The 20,860-nt window shown below is 36.7% G+C and overlaps 1 long non-coding RNA gene across 1 annotated transcript; it reads left to right on the forward strand.

Moving 5' to 3' along the window:
• The first annotated feature begins 2,285 nt into the window (after nt 1–2,285).
• LOC119700868 lies at nt 2,286–5,319 on the forward strand. The gene is made up of 3 exons (XR_005256908.1): nt 2,286–2,389; nt 3,650–3,763; nt 5,194–5,319. It is a non-coding gene; the product is annotated as an uncharacterized LOC119700868 (long non-coding RNA).
• The last annotated feature ends 15,541 nt before the right edge of the window (nt 5,320–20,860 follow it).

Raw genomic sequence — 20,860 nt, forward strand, 5'->3', positions numbered from 1 at the left:
AAAACGCAGAAAAATAAGCAAACATTGAAGAAATTCAGGATCTTGTAATTCTTCGTCAGGTTTTATTCCTAGCAGTTACTTTGACACTTTGTAAATTGTTTTTGAAAATTTATCTTAGTTGTTCATGAATTATTTTAACTTGACACTTTCAGGTTAGACTGTTACGATTTGTTTTCTTAAAACCATTTTATTAATTTTTTTCCCATTAAATTGAACACTAACAAGTATGTTTAACGTTTATATATACATTTTCAATCTAAAAACATGTAGATGGCTGTCTTCTTAAAAAAAGTGCTCCTGGGATGGACTTGATATGTTACATTTTAACTTGTAGTAAATTTTTACAGTTGAGTTATAAACCTCTGGGAAATAGTGGGGTGGGTTATCACAAAAATGCTAATACAACCCTAACTCCAGCAGTGATGTTGTAATATATACATCATTAAGTTTCCATTCTCATGGAACACTTGGTGTACAGAATATTTACATTTATAGTACTACAGTGTATCTAACAGTGTCCCTTCAGGTAACAGCAAAATGATAATTTCATGTAGAAAATTATGTGACATTATTCTAATACACCCATGCTGATTTAAGCTCAGAGAGGCTTAGGAGCAGGATTCAGGATTGTCATAACGCCTCCCTATACTAGCCTAGAAAGTATTCAGACCCTTTTAACTGTTAGTTTAGTAGTTGCTCAGAAAATGATGATAATTCAGAGGACTTTTTATCCTTCTGGCTTCTACGGTAATTGTATCATATGGGGTAGGGCTTTTTTTTTTTTTTTTTTTTTTTTTGTAAAAATAAATCTATTATTCAGAGTTGCTTTGTGTGAGGTTCAAAAAGGAAATACTTTTTTTCAATGTGTTTTTGCTTCCTGTTTGTATATTTACCAATTTAGCTATGTAGGTTTTGTACTAGGTGTCATTCAGCCTTAAATGCTCACAGATAATTGATTTTCATTCTAACCCTAGCACGAAAAGTTGCAAAGGAGGAATCGTTATATTGTTTAGAAGGAGACAATTAGAATACACACTTTTCCTGGACTTTAGGAATGGAAAGGAAAACAGGAAAAAAAGGGAAAGCCTTTGAAAGAATGGCTGTGATCTTTTGTCACTGAGGATGGACATTAAGGAGCACAGATCCATTGATGAGGGCAAAGAAAGACTCACATTTACCAAAGTCAGGAAAGGGCAACAAAAGTTTGCATGAAGACACTTGCAGCACTTGAGCCTGGTGAACCTTTCTCTGGCACTTTAGGTTCATCCTGGCCAGCATGGCCACGTTATTTCTGCTTGGCTTTATTGCCTGATCATGAAGACATATTTATGTTTTTGAAAGTACAGGAGGATTTGCCCGAACAGAGTAAAAAGCAAATTCTGTATAAGTTACTGAATGTCTTTCAGATATTTTGAATGTAGAGAATAATTTTTGGGTCTGATTTTTGAGAGTTGGTGTCAGAACTGAACCTGCAAGACTGCCCAATGGGACGTGTGTGCATATGCTGCTTGCATGAAGCACGTCAACAGACAAGCAGGAGTTATTCATAACAACTCCCCATGTGTGGAAGCCTAGAAGATAAAGCGGCTGATGTGTATGTCTCAAACACCTACAGCCAGGTAGCCTTGGAGCCAGCCAAGGATTGCTGGTCAGAACAGGCTGTGAGAAAGAAGAGGGTGTGGCTGGAGAAGGGAGGACTCCTGAAGGTCGGGTAGCACTTGTCTGGGGGACACACACTTGTTCTGGCTCCTGGAGATGAGCACAGCACAGTATAGCACAGGTGTAGGAATGAGGCTGAGAAGCAAATACAGGCTGTAGGGGTGGGTTCAAGGCCACCAAAGACTCCCAAAGCTCTCTGAGCCATAGAAGAACAGACTGCGCATGATAATTAATTTGCATAGAAAGTGAGAGAATTATCTCCAGGGCAGGGAAAACTTATCTATGCAAAGGTACCCTCATGAATGCTCTCCAGGATTCTGGGCACCCTGCCAGCTTGATTGATGCTAGAGACAAGACTGATAATTTCCCTTTCTTTCTCTGTCTCTCTCTTTAATCCAGCTCTCTCTCTCCCCTCCTCTGCCTCTCACCCTACCCCTTTATCCAAAAACTGCTGCTTGGGCTTACACTAGGAGATAAGGGACTACCATACCGATTGCCATGCCAAGTGTATAATTTACTAATAAAATCCCATACTTTTTTTTTTTTTGGGACCCTATGACTTTTCTGTTTTCATTTGACCACGAGCATATACGACACTTGAGTGCTCTTTCCCCTCAAGGGTGCAATGGACCACCATGCTGCTAAATAAGCTATGAACACTAGGTACGAATGTTCTGGAATAAACTCTGAGGTGCAACAGCCCAAGTAAAGGTCCCATGTCTACTAGAAGGTAAGTTACATCTTTTGTTCTCAAAATACGTGTAGAAATGCAACAACAGATTGGTTCTAATGGTGAAGAAAGGGCCATGGTGAATCTTTTCCTCTGAAAATGCATTTGGGCTAAGACTTTTCCCAGAATATATCTGAAAAGTCATTTTGTAACATTCCAGTGCAATTAGTAATTTACAGGAGTTATGACTGTATCCCTGCAGAGCTTTGTTTGATCCAAAACACACAGCAGCTACCAAGTACTCTTCTGTAGAGTGCACGCAGCTATAAGAGAATGACATTTGAGTTAATTAATCTGTGGAAATACTGTTAGAGGGAAAGAGACTAATGTTGATGACTTGTCAGATTCTGCTTTCTGAAAATACTTTTGTGACAAAAGATACCAGCAAGAGGCATCAGTACCAGCACAGCACCTTGTTAATCTGTTCCGTTTTGTTTCTCTGCATTCAAAGAGCAAGAAGAAATTTTCTTTTGGAATGAACCAGGACAACAAAATAGGAACAAAAAAAATCTCCGCCAGAGCAAAAAAACACTTTTTTTTTTTTCTGCACAGACTTCACTAAAATTGCTGCTGTCTCTGTAGACTTCTCCACATTTTTAAAACCTTAGCTCATGGCAACAGGCGTAGCATGTATAGGTATCTAATTGTTATTATGTTTATGGTTGTATATAGAAGTTTTCCACTTTAATGAGATTTTCTTTAAGTACTGTCATCCATGTTTTCATCCTCTTGAGGCACTAAACCTTGAGTTGGTTTCCTTAACTCAGCCCCGTCCTGGTAAGGGCACTGGTGAGGATGTAGGACATGAAAAGCATGACCAGCATTTCACTTTAGAGAATATAGGCTTTTACTGCTACTGGAGGGGACCTACTCATGAGTATATTGGAAGTGTGTTTGGTGGGACTGGGAGGTTGTAGTCATTAGAATAATCTCAGAGCTCAGATCTTGCTTTAAGATGTGGAGGTTGCCAGCCAGCTGTCAAAAATGACTGAATTACGTATCTAAACAAAAATAGCTGAACTGAGAAATTACTTTAGTCTTCCTGCTCAGCCACTTATTTTATTGTGATTAAGCTTTATAATTTAGAAATACAGAATAAAATGGTAAGTTTTACACACATTTAAGTTGCATGATCCTCTGTGGCTATTAGCTTGCACCATGAGTTTTGTACAGACTGTAATTCAATCAGGAATATTATGTTGGTAAACTTTTGCCATTTCAACAATTTTTGAAAAAAAGTTTGATATATTTAATCTCAAGGGCAGATGAGTATCTGATCCTGGATGGGGAGAAAAGTGTTAAAATACACAAAGATGTGGAATTTCAAGAAGTTATCTACATAGAAGAACTTGAAAAAATTGAAGAAGAGAGAATGTGATTGTGAGAATACCTTTAGATATTTAACTATTAGTCATCATAGTCTATTTTTGCTTATTTTTATGCTGTTGAATATGTATAGTTACAGTATGTCCTGGGCATACACAGAGACTGTCTTTTGAGCTTTGGAAGAAAGGAAGTGGTCTTGGGCAGAGAAGAAGCATGACACACTCCAGTAGTTTCCCCTGTTTGGTCAAGGAGGTTCCCTACATGTATTTTTTTGGAAACACCTGCCCTTGCCCCATGATAAAATCAGTCATTAGAAAGAACAAGAAAAAGGCCTGCAGGGCAAGAACGCATTCAGAAAATATTAGGCATTAGATGGTTAAGAGATAATGAGAGAATCCAGACTCTGTATACTGACCTTATGATCCCCACAAATGGGACCTGTAAGAACACTGGTTGTGACATTTCTCTGTGTTACTTACTATGGGAGGTAAACTTGTCAGCTGAAAGGGGTAATTCTGAATGGCAGTATTACATTTTCAGGATCAATGAGCCTTCCCTGAATATTTTTCTCTCTTTGTGTAATTAAAGATTCTGCCCATATTATGTAGGTTGATTTTATCCTTTGTATCTTTGCATTCAGATAGAAGAGAGATGGTTTTCTGCAGTGCAGTTAAAAGGATGCATTGTGATGGGCTGTGAGGTTGCTAGGGCATTGCAAGCGAAGGCAGTTAATTATTTTAAAAGTTGGAACTGGTCAGAAGTTCATGCCTGGTGCTTTCTTCATGGTACTTACAGAGTCCTCTTTTGTAAGGGCACTCCTGAATTCACCGGGTCCTTTGGAAGTTATCACGTTTAGAGTTTTGTCATTTTACATCTGATAAGTTGCTTTTTTTCCCCCCTCATAAATGAAAGAGAACAAGTCAAACAAAAACTTCGCATTTGAGACATAATTTGCTTCCTCTCCTCATTGTTTTCTATGTAGTCACTGATATTTCTGTCTCTTTGGGCAGTGTCCACAGTGATACAGTCCACATTTTATTCTTACTTGTCTTTCCACCATTCTTCACCAAACATAAAAATACAATAAGAGTTTTTGAGAAAACCTCAATTTTAATTGCTTTCATGGAATTTCTTTTCAGGCCTCTCTGTGTTCATTTCTCTTTCTAGAGAAATTTATTAAGGGGAGGAAGAAGGTGAGAATGTGTAGGTTCCGTTAGCACTGCCAAGTACATGTAAGGATCAGACAACTGTTTTACTTAATTCTTCATGTAAAGTCCATTAAACACAGTGATTTTTTAAAGTAATTAATTTGTATAATGTTAAAGCCAATTAGCATTCTAATTTGTGGGGCTTAGTCTGTGTTTTTTTGTTATGTTTTTTGCTATAAAAGTATATAATAATAGTAATAGAATTTGGAATATCTAGAAAACAGAAACAAATCTGAGCTGCAAAAACTGTCTTGAATATTTTGGTGTCAGAATTTTTTTTCCCAAGGGCACTTAAGATCTGAAAGAACAAAGTAAACATCTGGCTGTGGGGAACTCATTCTCAGGAACAATGACTTGAAATTTACTCACACTGTTGAATATCAGTAGAGCTTTGTGCTACACTCTACAGGTAAGAATTAATTATCATCACCATTTCTTACAACCTTTTGCAAGATGCTTAACATTTTGATGGGGTAACGTCCTGCATTTTAATATTCTGTTATTATCTTAGTGGATTTGGAAAAATGTTAATCCTAAAAAATAAACTAATCTCCCCAACAGGAAGGTAGAGAACTCCATAGGAAATGGATCCAATTTCATCTGCCATGCCTTTTCTGTTTATATCTCACTTTGCCTTTCACAACAAAGACAAAGTTGATACTTTTTACTAGTTTAGGAAGGTTATTTGCTATTCTGGAGACAACCTGAAATCTTTGGGATGACTTTTTAAGAAGCATAGTATTTGAGTATGAAAATTAAATGTGTACCTTCCTCCTTAAACAAATTCTTCTAAACTGCTTATTATGTCTCTGTCAACAAAATGCTTACATGTGAGCTCAACTCTGTGGCTCAAAGCAGAACTAGTATTATGTGGAGGCATTCTAAACAAAAGAGAGAAAGAACAGAGTTGTAACTTTTGTCAAAAATATTGTCAGGAAGTTATCTCAGGTTTGAAATGGAATGAGAGGGAGCAGCGAGAAAGAGGAGTTTGTTACAGAATATTTATTATCCTAGTGAAAAGGTCAGTGACCCTTGGGATTGAGGATCCTGCTTCAAATTTTAGCCTAAAGCACGTTTGCAAGCTAAATTTTAAAACTGAGATATTGTTTTATTTTTCTGCCACAAACTTTCTTGTGTTTCTTAAAATGTGATTGGGAAATTGTAGCTGGATGAATTGCCAAATGTAGACTTTTCTTTACATATCACCTCAACCAATTGCACAAGTACCACAGTGGGTGGAAAGCTCCGCCCTCCGCAGGGAATGACATTGCTGCTGTGAAATGAAGCATTTTCTCTGTGTATGGCAGGGATGTCTGGGATCTTCCTGCCTGTTATCACTGAAGTGTTGTAGATACCATCTGGGTAGAATACCATGTAAAATTCTATTTTATCTAAGCATCTGTGAGGCTCCCTTTCTGGGAAGTTTCATAAGCTCCTCCACACTGCTGTTCCTGTTTCTTCCACTTCCGGCTGCCGCTTCATTACAAAAGGCTTTCAACACACCACATTTTGAGCACTGTGAAGGCTAATATCAGGAAAGATCATGGATTTCATACCCAGCAGCTGTATTCTCAGTTATTGTCATAGTAGAGGAATGTACAATACATTTCTACTTCAGAGTACTTCAGAGACAAAGCTGACCCCTTCTGGATAACTTGCTGAAAGGTCTCTCCAGTGTCAGTTCGTCAGCACAGTTTTCTTTCTGTAACCTGTAATTGAGAATAGGGGGAAAAAGTACATTTTGCAGGAACTCCTATAGAAATGCAAGCACCAAACTGAAGGTAGCAGTGAGCAAGGTTGCAATTGCTAGTGGAAGATGGCTTGAGAATAAATTGATTTTAAACCCAGCACTTTTATAGCTCCCCTGCTCAAGATAATAAAGACATGGTGCAGGTTACAAAAATTATATCACAGCAATAAAAGCTTTATAAAAATATTTGAAAACATCTTATTTTTATAGATATATAGCTGTGTAAAATATAGTTCCAAGTGAAACATATAATACAAGTTTGAATATAACATTCAACTCACATTTCTGTCAATGCAATGCACATGCCCCAGCAGGTTCATATTTTGGATCTGTGCTTAGTTTTCATTAGGTCTAACTCCAAATTTCATATTCAGATGGGTAAATAGGCATTGTTTTGGAGCCCACAAGCATTTTTGTATATGTACAGAAAATAGTGTATTATAATTTCCCATTATTCCTTCATCAGAGATAATTTACTCTTATGTTCTCTTTTGTCTCTGTTGATCAAGTGTTTGAAATTATTTTAATACATAAAAAATGCATGTACAATGGAATCCCCTATTACTCACATTTGCAGTTTACTGGGGATATAAGAAATTCAAATTTAAGTGTCCACTCTGGCCTTGCATCAAAATCTTAAATCTCCATTTCTCACATTATAAGCAATGGTTGTAGCTGTAAATCCCCTGGTGTCTTTGGGATTGGGAGTGTATTTATATCTCCACGGTTATGATCTGAAATATTGTCTCAGATTGAAAAAAAAGTATCTTTTTCTTGCTCATCTTTGAAGGGCCAAATAGGGGAGAATGTTCTCTTTGATGAAAAAAGGAAACTGTTCTTCATCTTCAGTTAAGACCGAGTTTTTCTAAAATGCAGAAGTTGGTTAATATGCTACTAATGTAATGCTTGAAATTCTTGTTTGCCCACTTGCTTATTAACTTCATCAAGAACCTCCTGGTAGCAAAGTGTCAGCTGTGTTCTGCACATATCTCAGCACCCAACAAACCTGAGCCTTCTTCATCATTCTTTGCCACACAATCTATTTTTACAAGCATTTTATATCCTCCCTGCCCAGAGGAGGCAGAGTCTAAAATTAGGCTCCTAAATTGCTAGCTAGGTAGGTAGGGATTTTCAAAATCTTATAGTGACTCATAATCAATTCCTATTAAATTAATTCAGATTTCTACATTTTTAATACAAGTGAGAACACTTTTGAACACTGGGCAATAGGCCAAATAATAACACATTGCTTATGGACACTTTTTTGGTAGAAGAAAGACTATTAGGAACATAGCACATTATTAAATGATGAAAAGTAGTAAAAAAAATCTGTCATAAGAAATATAAGGCAAAACACCCTCTCCTACAGACCATTATGTTCAGTGTCAATAGACTACATAGCATATAAACAAATAGCTGTAGATATTAAAATAAAATGGATATTCATGGAAAATAGAGTACCACACTTTAACTTGCACCTTTGAAAAAAGTCTTGAACAAAGTTTTAATATAGCATTCAAAACATCTTCATGGAATAAAATGAAAATATAGTATAACAATTCAGAAGTCAGTCACTTGACAGACAAAGACTAAGGGAAATCTTGTTTGTTGGCCTTTTTATGGGTTTTTTAAATTTCTTTTTTTGCATACTTTCATAAGAGAGTTATGAAAATACCATTTTTAATTCAGAAAAGACCATGTTCATCTGAATCCCACCATTTCATGCTGAGGTTGTTTAGTTATAAGACAGAAGCAGACTACTAAGTTGCTCTACTTCAGTGTTACTATTTTGGTTTTCTTTACTCAAGGTGTTTTTTCATGTTTCCTTATAAATAGAGCTTTCCCATGCTTTCTCGAGGGAATGGATGCTTTCTGTGCTTTGCTGATACTGTGGAAATGTAGATGGGAGCCACTTAGTAGGATTTTCCCATCATAAGTTTGTCAGTGTGTTAGGTGAAGCAATGACACACTAAGCATTAGGAGTTGTGTACTTTGAAATCACCCTTCTGTTTATTTCTTGTCTGAGTTTGTTCAAAAAGTGATCTTTTGTATCTATGTTTTTATCTTAGAGTAGCCACTTAAGCAGAAAATTAGCAACTACTACATGAAAAGTATTTAGCTATAATTAATTCAGTGTTACAGAAACCCTCAACTTTGGTGGTCGTGTGTTTTTTGTGTTCTTCAACCCCTACATTTTAGATGAGATTTGCACTTCCAGTTTTGCTTAAGTGCCCAGTATTATGTAACTGAAGCTATTCTTTATCCTTTTTATTGTATTTGGCTTATCTTTTCACAATGCCATGACGGTCATGTTTACAGTTCAGTAGGCAGACGCTTTCTGGAGGTGACTGGGTATTTCTGAGCACAGATAATGAATTCAGGGAACTTTAATCCTTGGACTGTTGCTTGAATTCTATATCAAGTGCACAGCTGCTGAAGCTGTATCTTTCATGCACAGTGAACCACGCTGAAGAACCCTTTGAATATGTTAACTTGTGCACAAGTGAATGCCCACACTATAGTTATTTAGCAGAAGACCAAGGCTTGATTTCATGTTTAATCACACTGAGAAATTGCAGGATTCCTACAGTCAATTCCAGTACTTCCAGAAAAACTTGTATTTTAGGGGAAGATGTGGAACATACATATAAATACCAGGCTGATTTTGCCTTCAGTCTGATGAAATGTGGGCAGATACTGCAGAACTCACCCTTAAAACTGAAAAAACCTGCGTCAAAGTTTTTGAATAAAAATTGCATAGGACAAATATCAGGAAGGGGCTCAGTTGACCTTGAAACTAGACTCTGAAAATCATCTATTCTCAAACAGCTGCTTGAATTCTGTCAACAGCTTTGCTCTCACACATTTTGCAGTGATGGGCATCAGCAGCACTGAAGGCATTGTTAGTTAGAACTGATTGCAATTGCCCCTTGTTAACAGTCTCAATAAAAAGAGACTGAATGTGCCTTAGGATTAGGTATCTCTTCTCTCCAAAGGTGGTTGTCTCAGTGGATGCTGAAGAGCAATAATTTGTTGATTATGTGTATACTATCTGATGTGAAGAGCAGAGTGCCTCAGGCTGCAGCTCCACCAAATGATAAGTCAGGCTTTTGAGTGCAGAGCATCAAATAAAAAATTGCTCAAATGCAAAGCACAGAAACAGTACAGCCTCACTCTGCTGTCTCAGCAGTTCTTGTCCAGTCATTTGGCCCCTGTCCTCCCACAGCAGGCATAGATCTGGCATAAGCATTGTATTGCTTGCTGTGTGGGTGACTGGAGAAATGTGTAATTGTGTGCTCCCACTTGATCCAGACCACATTTGTTCTGCCCGTGGGTCAGACAATACATATATTAAGTAACGATGAATGTTGAACCATGACTTCAAACGTCTCAGATTCTTTCTCCAAAGCACTCAATTTAAAGTTTAGTAGGATTTAATTTAAATGAAATAGCAAAAGCCTTTTAGGATTTACTGACTGACTTCTCTAGCTATGTATTTCCTGCAGAGAAAAGTGATACAGTTGCAATTAATAATTTTAGAAGAAAAATGAAACTTCAACTGCTTCAATTTTTAGACTTTTTTCAATATCTTTATTGCTTACACCCTTCTGATTTCAGGGGAAATTAATTTTTGCCCCCCCAAAAAAGGGGCAGGATAAAAATTGAAATTAATGTCTCAGTTTTGAAATTTCCTTCTTCTGGAAAAAAGAATGAAGGAAGGTAAGAAGGGGCATTAAAATTGAAAGACTCTTCTTTCCCTCTGTCTTGCAGAAAATGGGCCAAACATCAGGGAAAAACATTACTTGTTAAGAAAGTTTCTGTTAAAAAAAATATATTTATAAGCTCTAATTCTTGTGTCCTCTAATATGTTTCGAGAAGATGTAATTCTTTTGGTAATGCATACTTTTTTAAGACCAGGAAGTCTTGAGCTCAAATCTATCCTGGATGTGGTTTATTATGGCCAGTGGTGAAGGAATGAAATGAATACCACAGTGCAGTTTGGGGTGTAATACAGTAGTGCCAGTTCAGGTATTGCTTTAAATTATACTGGAAAGTTGCTCTGGCACTCTTTACACATTTTTTAAGAAATCCACACTAACAGCCCTTATCTCAAGGAAAATATTTTAGTGTATATAATCACTCCCTGCATAAGGAGCTGTTGTTTCTCTGCATAGAAAATGAGCTTCTTGATTACTTCTTGATTCTTCAGCACAAAAGCACCTTCTGGATATGACTACTACTGCTGTGCTATTTTCTGTAGTAGTTTAAAGATCAGCCTTTGTTTCTGGGAGGTGATAAATAAAATCAAACCAAACCAACAAATCAGACTTAACTATATTTACATTGTTAGACTTTTAGGCATTTCCTGTGAGGGTAGATGTTGAAATCTGCCACTGGGGCATTTCTCATCCTTGCTCTGATTTCCTGTCTTCAGACAGACCCAGCATGTTCAAAAACAGGGTTACAAAATTACTTGCTATCAGGACAGATATGATTAATACATACTACAGGAAAAGTCTACTAGGATACTAATATTTATCCAATGTTATAAAGTATAATAATAATATGAAAAAGTTATTGCTCTCCTATTTTGATTTAAAAAGTGAAAACCATCTGGCAATATTTGAAAGACATGGTGCAATGCACCATACAATATGAAGCTCAACATTATTCAGATTTAATACATAACACCAGGCTTCCTCCAGACTGTGTTGATGTAACAGGCCAATTAATTTTATAAAATGATACATCATTTGTACAGTGAGATACTTAGGGTGAGGTAATTGTGTCAATGGAAAGATTGCAATTTCAAGGAGCCATGCCCAAATGCTGTTTCAGCACATTACTAATTAGCACACTACTCCAGACTGTCCCAGATTAATATCTTCTGCTGTGTGTACTGTATATAGCTAGTAATCATGATTGATTACTGAACAGAGTTGTTGTGAACCACTGAAACCATATGATAAACTTGCTGCAACAGGATGGAGAATTTTTCTGTTCATATTCTGTTAGCAATAAAATATTGAGAAGTGTGGTGTGGAGTTAGGACAGATTTTAGTGATTAGCAGACCTTGATTAGAAGCTGTAGAATTTTCTTTGGTTGTTTTGTTTCCTTTTTAATATTAAGATGTGACCTTTCAAACTTACACATGGAAAAGCAGTGAGAACCACCAATAGGAAATGATCAAGACATTAGGGCATTCCCTGCAAATGATGCTACATGAGTACATCTGAATTCATTCTAATTACAGACTTCAGTCATCTGAGTGCCTTTACTGCCACACACTGTTTCCAGGGATACATTTCCCTTGTTGGGGCTGCTCCATTTTGAATTACTAATCAAACTTCCATTGAACAAGTACTTGAACATCAATTTGTTGCATCTGAAAGAGCTCTAATCACTGTCATACAAACTCAGGCTGCCTCTTGATGTGGTTAGATGAATTTTTAATTTTATGAAGTAGAACAGATCCAAGATAGCATTTGAGAAATCTACATCAAAGTAGCTAATGACCTGTTTGGCAAAGGTACTAACCTCATGTGGGGAACCCTGTCTGAAATCCCCACTCTGAGGAGGGTATACAAGCGACCTGCAGCTAGGCAAGGATGGCCAAGCCTTTTAGCCACTTGCTGTTCTAGAGCTGGACTTCCCAAGAAGCAATTCCTTCCGGGAAAGAAGCAGCATAACATGATTAACAATGTTCTAGGTTTTAGAACCCACTGTAAGACTTAGTAACTCCAAACCATTTTTCCTTTTCTCACCCAGCCAAAGCCAAATGAAAATATTTTCACAGGGATCTTCCTTTACAATCCTAATTAATATTTCAGGGTTTTTAATAGCTTTCTACCAATTTTAAAATAATAATATCAATAAAAACCCCATGTACAACAAAAATGCAGCCATGACCTCATTTTATATATTAGTGCATATTAAAAATTGCTCACATGCTAAATTTTGCCACAAGCTCTGAGATACTGAGCAAAAATATGCCAAGGAATATTGGTATTTCTTATACTTGTAACACCTACTGTGTGCTCTCACAGAGGGCAAACAAAACTTGCCCCTAACTGTTTGCCTATATATAATTGCAATAGATTTTAGCTACTCTTTTGTCCTTCTCTGCAGTACCTCTGTGGTAATAAGACCCAGGAGGGATGCATAAATTAGCTTGTACAACATTATGGTATCCTAATGTACGAAAAAGTTGAAATATACCATTTTTACCCTCTCTGCTGTTCTATGAAGTGGAAAACATCTAAATGTTCTTCTCACATATGTCTGGGTGGTTCTACTGTGCTTTATGTAACAATCAGGCTGGTTTCTTTAGCGCCTTGCTGAGGGGAGTGAACACACTGGGACATGACAGAATAATGAATAAGTCACGGGGTATGAGATTGCTATATTCGTGAGTTGATTCCAGCATCACCCACCCTCCTCCTTCTGCCTTAGTGAGAGAGCAGATTTTCTTCCCTTGTGAAACAAAATCTGTTAGTTTGGCTTGTCCATCCTGAAGAATAATTAGAAAGGTACTGGAATATATTCAGTAATTAACCTCCAATGATAAAACGTCAACTTCAGGGAGAATCTACTCACTATATATAGTGTTTGGAGAGAGTGTAAAAATTATGCTCAAATATTAAGGATGTATCAGCAAGGAAAGACAAAAAAAGGCAAGATCAAATTCAAGATAAGTGGAGATTCCAGTATGAACAGGATACTCCATATTTGCCTCTGACTTCTGTTTTGGCCATGGAGCATTGCTTCATTGGAGGCTCTAAGGGATGGAATATTACCATTCACCCATTGACGCTGTGGTCTCTTCTTGTTCCTGCATTATTTTCCCTCTCTTTGAAGACACTTGGACATCTTTAGTAGAAACAGTCCAAGAGAGAGACATGGAAATGTGGACACAATGGAAATTGTGAGATGCAGATGGTAGGCCTACACCTCTTCTGTTGTGAGATTAGTCTAGGACATTCTAGTAAAAACATTCTGTGGAGCTCATGACCACAAAATAGTTCATTTGAGATGGGAGTTGAGGAAAGGGAGTAGGTAGTGGGAAAGGACAGAAGAAAGGAGTATGCAGGCTTAAGAAAAGCTCCAAAAATGGCCAAGCAGTCATGGAGATTTGAAGGAAAGGCAAAAACATTCACAGCACACTGTAAGCCAATTCACAGGAAAGCTCCAAGCTGCCTAAGTGCTAAGAAAGCTAGGGCAAAATCCTTGTGCCAAACATGCTTAACTGCAACACATAAGGCGATGTGGCATTGTGATGGGCTGTCGTGAGACAACTTGCCCACATATAGCAGGATAGAAGGACGCTTAGCCAGCTGCATAAATTTTATTTTCTTCATTTTATAAGATGTCCTCTTATTTTTGGTTTGATTTTCATTTTTTAAAATTTAATTCCCTCACATTCACCATTCCTGCAACTGTTTCTTCCCTGATATTGACAAGTATGTAGGGAACACATTATGCATGCAAAGGAATACAGCTGACATTAAACTTTCAACAAGGAAAAATGTTCCACTTCAATACTTTAAACCTTATTATGTAGCAGACCAGCTACTTCACCTCCATGGGAACAAACTGTGTAGTAGCTACTCCTCCTAGACAAGAGGCTAATATAATTTGATCTGGCCCTTTTATTTGTTATTTAATCAAATATAGGAACATGTGACAATTTTGCAATACATTAAGAGCACTTCACTTGAAATGTGCAAACTAATTTTGCACAATAATGTAGCAAATTTCTTAAGGTCTAAAAAGGTGGATTTTTTTTTTGAAAACTACAGGATGCCTTATGCAATTTCCATACTTTCAGGGAGCAAGACTAAGAGTTTTTATTTTCTAAGTGAAAAAATCCCACAAAAGAAGGGTAAAACAAAGACCTCATAAGGCAATGATTGTCAATGAATACCTATAGACACTTGAGTGAAAGGGTGATGGGATAGTGGAGGCCAAAATCCTACCTTGTGAATGAGATGATGCTTTGAAATAATTCACGTACCAGATAGCAGACTCAGCTATGAAATTAGTAACTAAATTGTGAAGAACAGATGGAATTAAGAAATTCAGCAGGTGCCTGCAGAGGGTCTGGCAGTGCTTCAATAATTTGTTGACTTCTAAGGGAGATGCACGAGGAAGATTTCATCCTAGGATCAGTAACCTCTGATTTATCAGTCAGAATGTTATCTGGTCCTGATGTACTTGCTTAGTTAAAACAGATCTGGGAAGAATTTTACTTCAAAATCAAACCAAAAAGTGCTTCCCACACCCTCCTTGTCCAAAAAAGTCCATAGACAGTACAGCAGTCAGACTGGATATTGGAAAGGTAGTTCAGACATGGGGATAGCCAAGGAAAAATCATAGCCTGACAATGTGAGAAGAATATGACAAAATAATTAATAGCCAGGGAAGGGTTTGACAGCAGTAGAAAGCAATCTGGAGATAGCTATAAGTCTAATGCTTCTCTGCCTCTTGCTCATTAAAGACCATTCTATGGCTATATAAGTTGTAAACCATTTTTTAATAATTTTTGTATTTTTAAAGTCAGGTTATGGGAAATACATGCACTCAATAGTTATGTATAACAGATGTAAAATGAGTGCTTATTTTTATCCAAAGTGAGAAAAGCTGATATTTCACTGAGTATCTCTAGTTAACAGATAATGTCAATAGAATAGGATGTTATCACAGGATAATGTTCTCCTGCTGCTTGATAAGTGCTGAGTCGAAAGCACAATGTTTATTTTCAAGGCAGGGGACATTGATCCTGTGACAACTTTCTATTTCAGTGACATTCTTGCTATTGCATGAGATTGATGCACTTATGACCATTTTGTTTAATGGATATTAGTTTTGTAAAGTGGCAGCTGCTTATTGTGTGACTATTCAATATGCTACCTACAGTCTGATTGGCTTCAAGGAAAGAACTTGACTGATAAGTGTAAAGGGTACAGATTTTTATTTTAAAAAAGGGACTTTGAACATATGAATGAGGTGCTTAATTTTTTATTCTTAATATCTGCTATAGAATAGATTGTTTACTTTGCAGGATTGCATTTTGATAAAATGCTCAACAACAGTAATTTTGTATTGAAAAAAGAAACAAAGTAAGAATGAACATCGCTTTGGAAAACCTGATCCACTGAATGTTTAAGCATTTCAGCTGGGAGCTTTTCCCAGGTAAAAACTGGTAATTTGTTCTTTAGAGAAAAAAACAAATAACAAAAATGCTTTCAGTACTGGAATTACTATTTTACTACTTTGGAGTAGACTATGTAACACATTAAAACCAGGCAGCAGATGAATTCCCAAGAGTAAAACAACCTTTTACTGTAAAACACTTTCATTGCAAGTCATGGAGTAAAGTTCTAGTGTGTTCTCTCTCTCCCTTTTACATTCGTGAATATTTTAGTGTCCTTACCAAAGTTGAACTTTAAATTTTTGTACTTTTTTCACCTTATAAGAGAAGGGAAAAGGAGATTTTTTTTTTAACTACACTGAATTGTAGGCCTAAGAAGATATTTCATACAAACCAGGTTGTTTTGCATGGCTGAAAGACAAAGTCAAGTGAAAAAACATCATTTATCTTTCAGAAAAAAACCCAAACCAACATTATTTGAGAAGCAGCTAAGGAAAGCCCTGCTTAACTCTTCAACTTGGTATTGCTTTCATGTGAGCAGCAGTGAAAACAATAGAAGGTAGTAGAAGAGTTTAAAAGAATCCGATCCATATTCCCATTGGGGAAAAATGCTTTTCTGCAAATGTAATATCAACCATGTCCAGCAGTAGTCCTATTGATTTTAATGAGTCAAAGTACTTTATTACACTGAAAGTCATAAGGAATGTAACCTGGATGATCTAGTGGTAAAGCAGAGGACTTAATTATTTCTATTTCCTTCTCAGTGCAGTAATTTTACACTGCACATTTAGGATAATGTGGGAGGCATAGTGCATGCATTTGTACATGTGTGGGAGAAAAGTAAGGAAAAGTAATTACTTGAAGCCTCCTCACATGCAGTCAGGAAGCAGAACATTACTGTACATTTTATTAAATGACAGAATTTAAAAAACATTCTGAAAATTTTAAGATAGCTCAGTTTAGAGGGGCACTGTAGTAAGCAAATTTCAAACTACAGATGTAGTTTGGATATATCCCAATACAATCTTTAATGGCAGTCAAAAACTCTCAAAACATGAAAGAATGTGCTTGGCAATTTTTCTTTCAATCCAGATCAGATATTGGAAAAAGACTTTCTCACACCAGCATTTCTACTTGCTTTTTTCCTTGAAATCTATAAAATGATACAGAAAACACTTTGAAATTTGAAAAAAGACTGAGTTTGGTGTAAGAGAGAGATGAAAGCTGGCTCAGGTAATGTTCATACATAAACCATAAGCCAAATTTTCTACTGATGAACGTTATTTTTTATTTACAGCAACTAAGCCTATGTTGGTATAATTTTTTCCCTCTTGGATGATCCCTCTTCTCAGGTGTCTGTTATCTTTCATAGCTGTAGGAAGTCTACCATTTCCTTTCAATGAGAAAGGCATGTCAAGGACTGGACAATGGTTATTGAGGTTTATTGGTTATTTTACAAACTTCTGAACTTCTGAAAAATCTTAAAAAGGACTTTTGAAAATCTTAAAAAAGGACATTATCTGGAGTCATGTACTTGTAGGCAGTCAGAGGATTATTTTAACTCTCAAATATTGCCATCTATGCAGTAAGAATCACGTTAAAATGATCTTGGGTGAGCAGTAGGTGTGTCAAGGTCTGAAGAAACTACAACTATGGGATAAAACTCCTACAAAATAATTTTTTAACTGGTAAGATAATATTTTTTAGCAAAATGAGAAATTATTCTTAGCCTGCTGATGATACCGATGTACATTGAAGTCCGATAGAAAGGAGCAGAGGTAGAAATAAAAGCTTTGGTCTTGAGCATTTAATCACTTACATTTCTTTATAGTGTTAGATCTCATCAGTTTTCCTCAGTGCCACAGGGAAGCTCTATGAATGGAGACACAGCTTATCAAGGCCATATTGTCATCTCCTAGGAGTAAATTTAGGACTCAGTGAGACAGAAGTGTTTCACTGGCTGGATCTGCTTTGAAGTTGTTCCAGGGTTTCTGGAGAAAGAGGGAGATGGTGTTTTCTAAGATTTATGCAGGAAATAATTTCTGCAATATTTCTCATGAAGGAAACAGGCCCTCTCTGTGTAGTTTCTGGAACAAAGAAATCAAATTACAGTAAGAAAATCTGTAACTGCCCAGTCCTGACTCCTGCTGGGACAGGCTGATTGCCCCAAGACCCAGAAAATACTTATTCTGTGAAATGGAGAACAAAGTTTACATATAGGTAAAAAAACAGTGTCGTCTGATTATGATGGTTAGGAACTGGAGCTCTTTCCATCCATTTCACATCCTTGGAATAAAAGTGCCTGTTGAAAGCAAAGCCAAGTCATTCCACAAGTCATTATTGTCTGTGACCATCCTGATTCCAGCTGAGTTGCACTACTCTTGGAACAAATTCTGAACTTGTAAGAAAATGGAAGAGAGAAACCAGAAGAAAATTTTTGGACCCTCATTCTCATTGTGGAAAAAAAGAATGTGGTAGGGAAGACTTTTAGCAATAATAATGTGTGAGAGGTAGTTGAACCTGAGCAGAGCTGTGGAATCTTAGACAATGAAATAAAGAATAAAGAACTGTCTGTCTAAGAAACAGTTTGCTTATCAGAAAGATGAATTAATTTACTACTGACAAAAATGACAAATCAATCTAACAAGATACCTGTCAAAACTATCTGTCTGTTCACTTTCTTATCTGGAATATGTGCCATAAACCTATAGATAAAAAGAAAGACTTAAGAGAGTAGTTGGAAATTAGCCTGATTTGTACCCACATGCTTTCATTTGTGTCCACTGCTATCAAGTGATTGACAGCATAACATAAATCAATTTTTTTTTGCTTATTAATATGATATGAACTGCCAAAAGATTAAAGTCTCATTTACATAACCTGAGATGAAAAGAGGTGAAATATTATAATTATCTTTTCAAGCTAAATTTGCACTGCCATTTAAAATTAACCTATGCAAATGACAGGTTAAACCCCAGGAAAGCTCTGGCTCTGTTTGAAAAAAGTACAATCAATTTCCAATCATGAGTATGTTTTTATGCTAGCCCTTAAATTAGTCACTTGAATCCATAAATATATGTCAATATAATGTAAATTATTTTTTTACCTTGTTTTGTTCTTGGCTTTTAGCCCCCCAAAAGATACTAGGTTTTGAAGTCTGCATCCTTTCTTGCATTGAGTTGCAATTACATGAATTATCTACAGAGTAATGGGATGTGTTGCTTACCCCAAGTGAGGATAGTTAAGCATAATTATCTCCATGGGTAAGCTGAGGGTCTGTTTTTTTCATTGTTAATGGGTGTATGGGATGATTTTTGTAAGATTTGCATGAGCAACAGTTTTTAAAAGGATCCAGTCCTGTTGTGAATCCAAGGAGGAAAAAGATATATTTGTCTTTTTGCCAGCAGAATTACAAGTTCAAGAACATATCAGCTAGGAACCTCCATTACACCTTGGTTTATACATAGTCTGAACATATTTTCAAAAAAGAGAAGAGAGTTTACATTTCCATGTAATTCCAACCTAGCAGGGGAAGAATTTGGGTACAAATGCAGACACAAATAATTTTCCTTAGTAAACTGACATGTTTCATCAGGTGGATCCAAGAAAATTGAATATGTTACATGAGCTATGGACTTGTCCTTAATCATGTGCCCTCTAGGCAGATATTTCACACTTGGCAGCTGGAGGTCTCCTTAATAATGGCCAGGCTCAATAATTTATTAAGGGCAAATAAGGAGATAGAAATTTTAATGAATGCAGGCCAATTCCTAAACCAGTGCAGCAAGTTTTCATGAGAAGGGGGACTGAATGAGTCTGTAAATTCCTTTGTAGGTACGAAGTACTGGGCTTGAGACTTGTGGGACAACAAGTGACTTTTGCTGCTTCTGCAGAGAAGATAATCCTACAGGGGTTCTCTTCTGTCCAATTGGTAGCATCCACAGAAATTGTCAGTTAGAGACAGTACTGTGAAGTGAAAACTCTCAACCTTCCCAGCTGGCAAGTGTTCTTTTTTGCAACATTTGAGGTGGGTGTAGTTTGGAAGTTGCATAAACAGTAAATTTTGTTTTGGCAGCCAGTCTACAGGCAAAGGAGCAATGGAAGCCTGATTTATGACGGGTTTATATACTATGTTTCCCACAACACCTCCCATTCCACTGCAAGAACCACAAACCAGCACTGAGATATTTCTAGATCTTTTCTGTGCTCCTGAAGACTATCATACTCTTTCATTTTCTGCCAATCTCAACCTACTTTCTGTTTTCTTACTGGGTGAGAAACAGTGTACATCCAGTGGCTACTCTAGATAACAGCACATACAAACTGATCAGATAGTGAATATATGCTGAGCAGCCCAGCAGGTTGTCAAATACTAAGTTCTGTTTGCCTTTTCTTCAGTGGGAGTATTGGTATGGTGTCTACCATCTTTTGAGACACCAATTTTCACAAAACTCATGTAGCAGCTTTGAATTATGACTGAAAAATTGGATAAAAAATAGTCAATGAAAGAGAGGAATGTCTGACAACCAGCGCAGTCATGTCAGATATAGCCTTGCCAAATCAGACTATAAAATTGAGGGGAGGGGAAAGGAAAGAGAAAGGGAGAGAATTATTCAAACAGTAATGAAAGGAATATTTCTTGCTGAAATGAAAGACTGAAACATTTAATTTAGCTTGACACAAAAGGTTCCATTCACCGTGAAATCAAATATTTTGTTCCAAGGCACTTGTGAGAAAATAAAGAAAATGAAAGACTAAAGTCAAAAGCTGACAGAGGAAAAGCCTTACCCTTGCAAAACAAGTTCTTGGAACTATCTCTACAAAGCACTAGAGATCTGAATTGTACTACTTCTATATTTGGAAGGGGGATTGATTCCTATTTTTCACCTTTTTTTTTTTGCACTGCTCAGCTATCCCCACCTTTAAGGTATCTGAAATCCCACCTCCTGTAGTTCCACTTTTAAAAGACACTTTCAGAGTCACAGTAGGTGAATGTGCATGTTGAGAGAAAGAGATAAGGTTTATAAACAAACTA

This window comes from Motacilla alba, chromosome 4, assembly GCF_015832195.1.
Source record: "Motacilla alba alba isolate MOTALB_02 chromosome 4, Motacilla_alba_V1.0_pri, whole genome shotgun sequence".
Classification (NCBI taxonomy): Eukaryota; Metazoa; Chordata; class Aves; order Passeriformes; family Motacillidae; genus Motacilla; species Motacilla alba.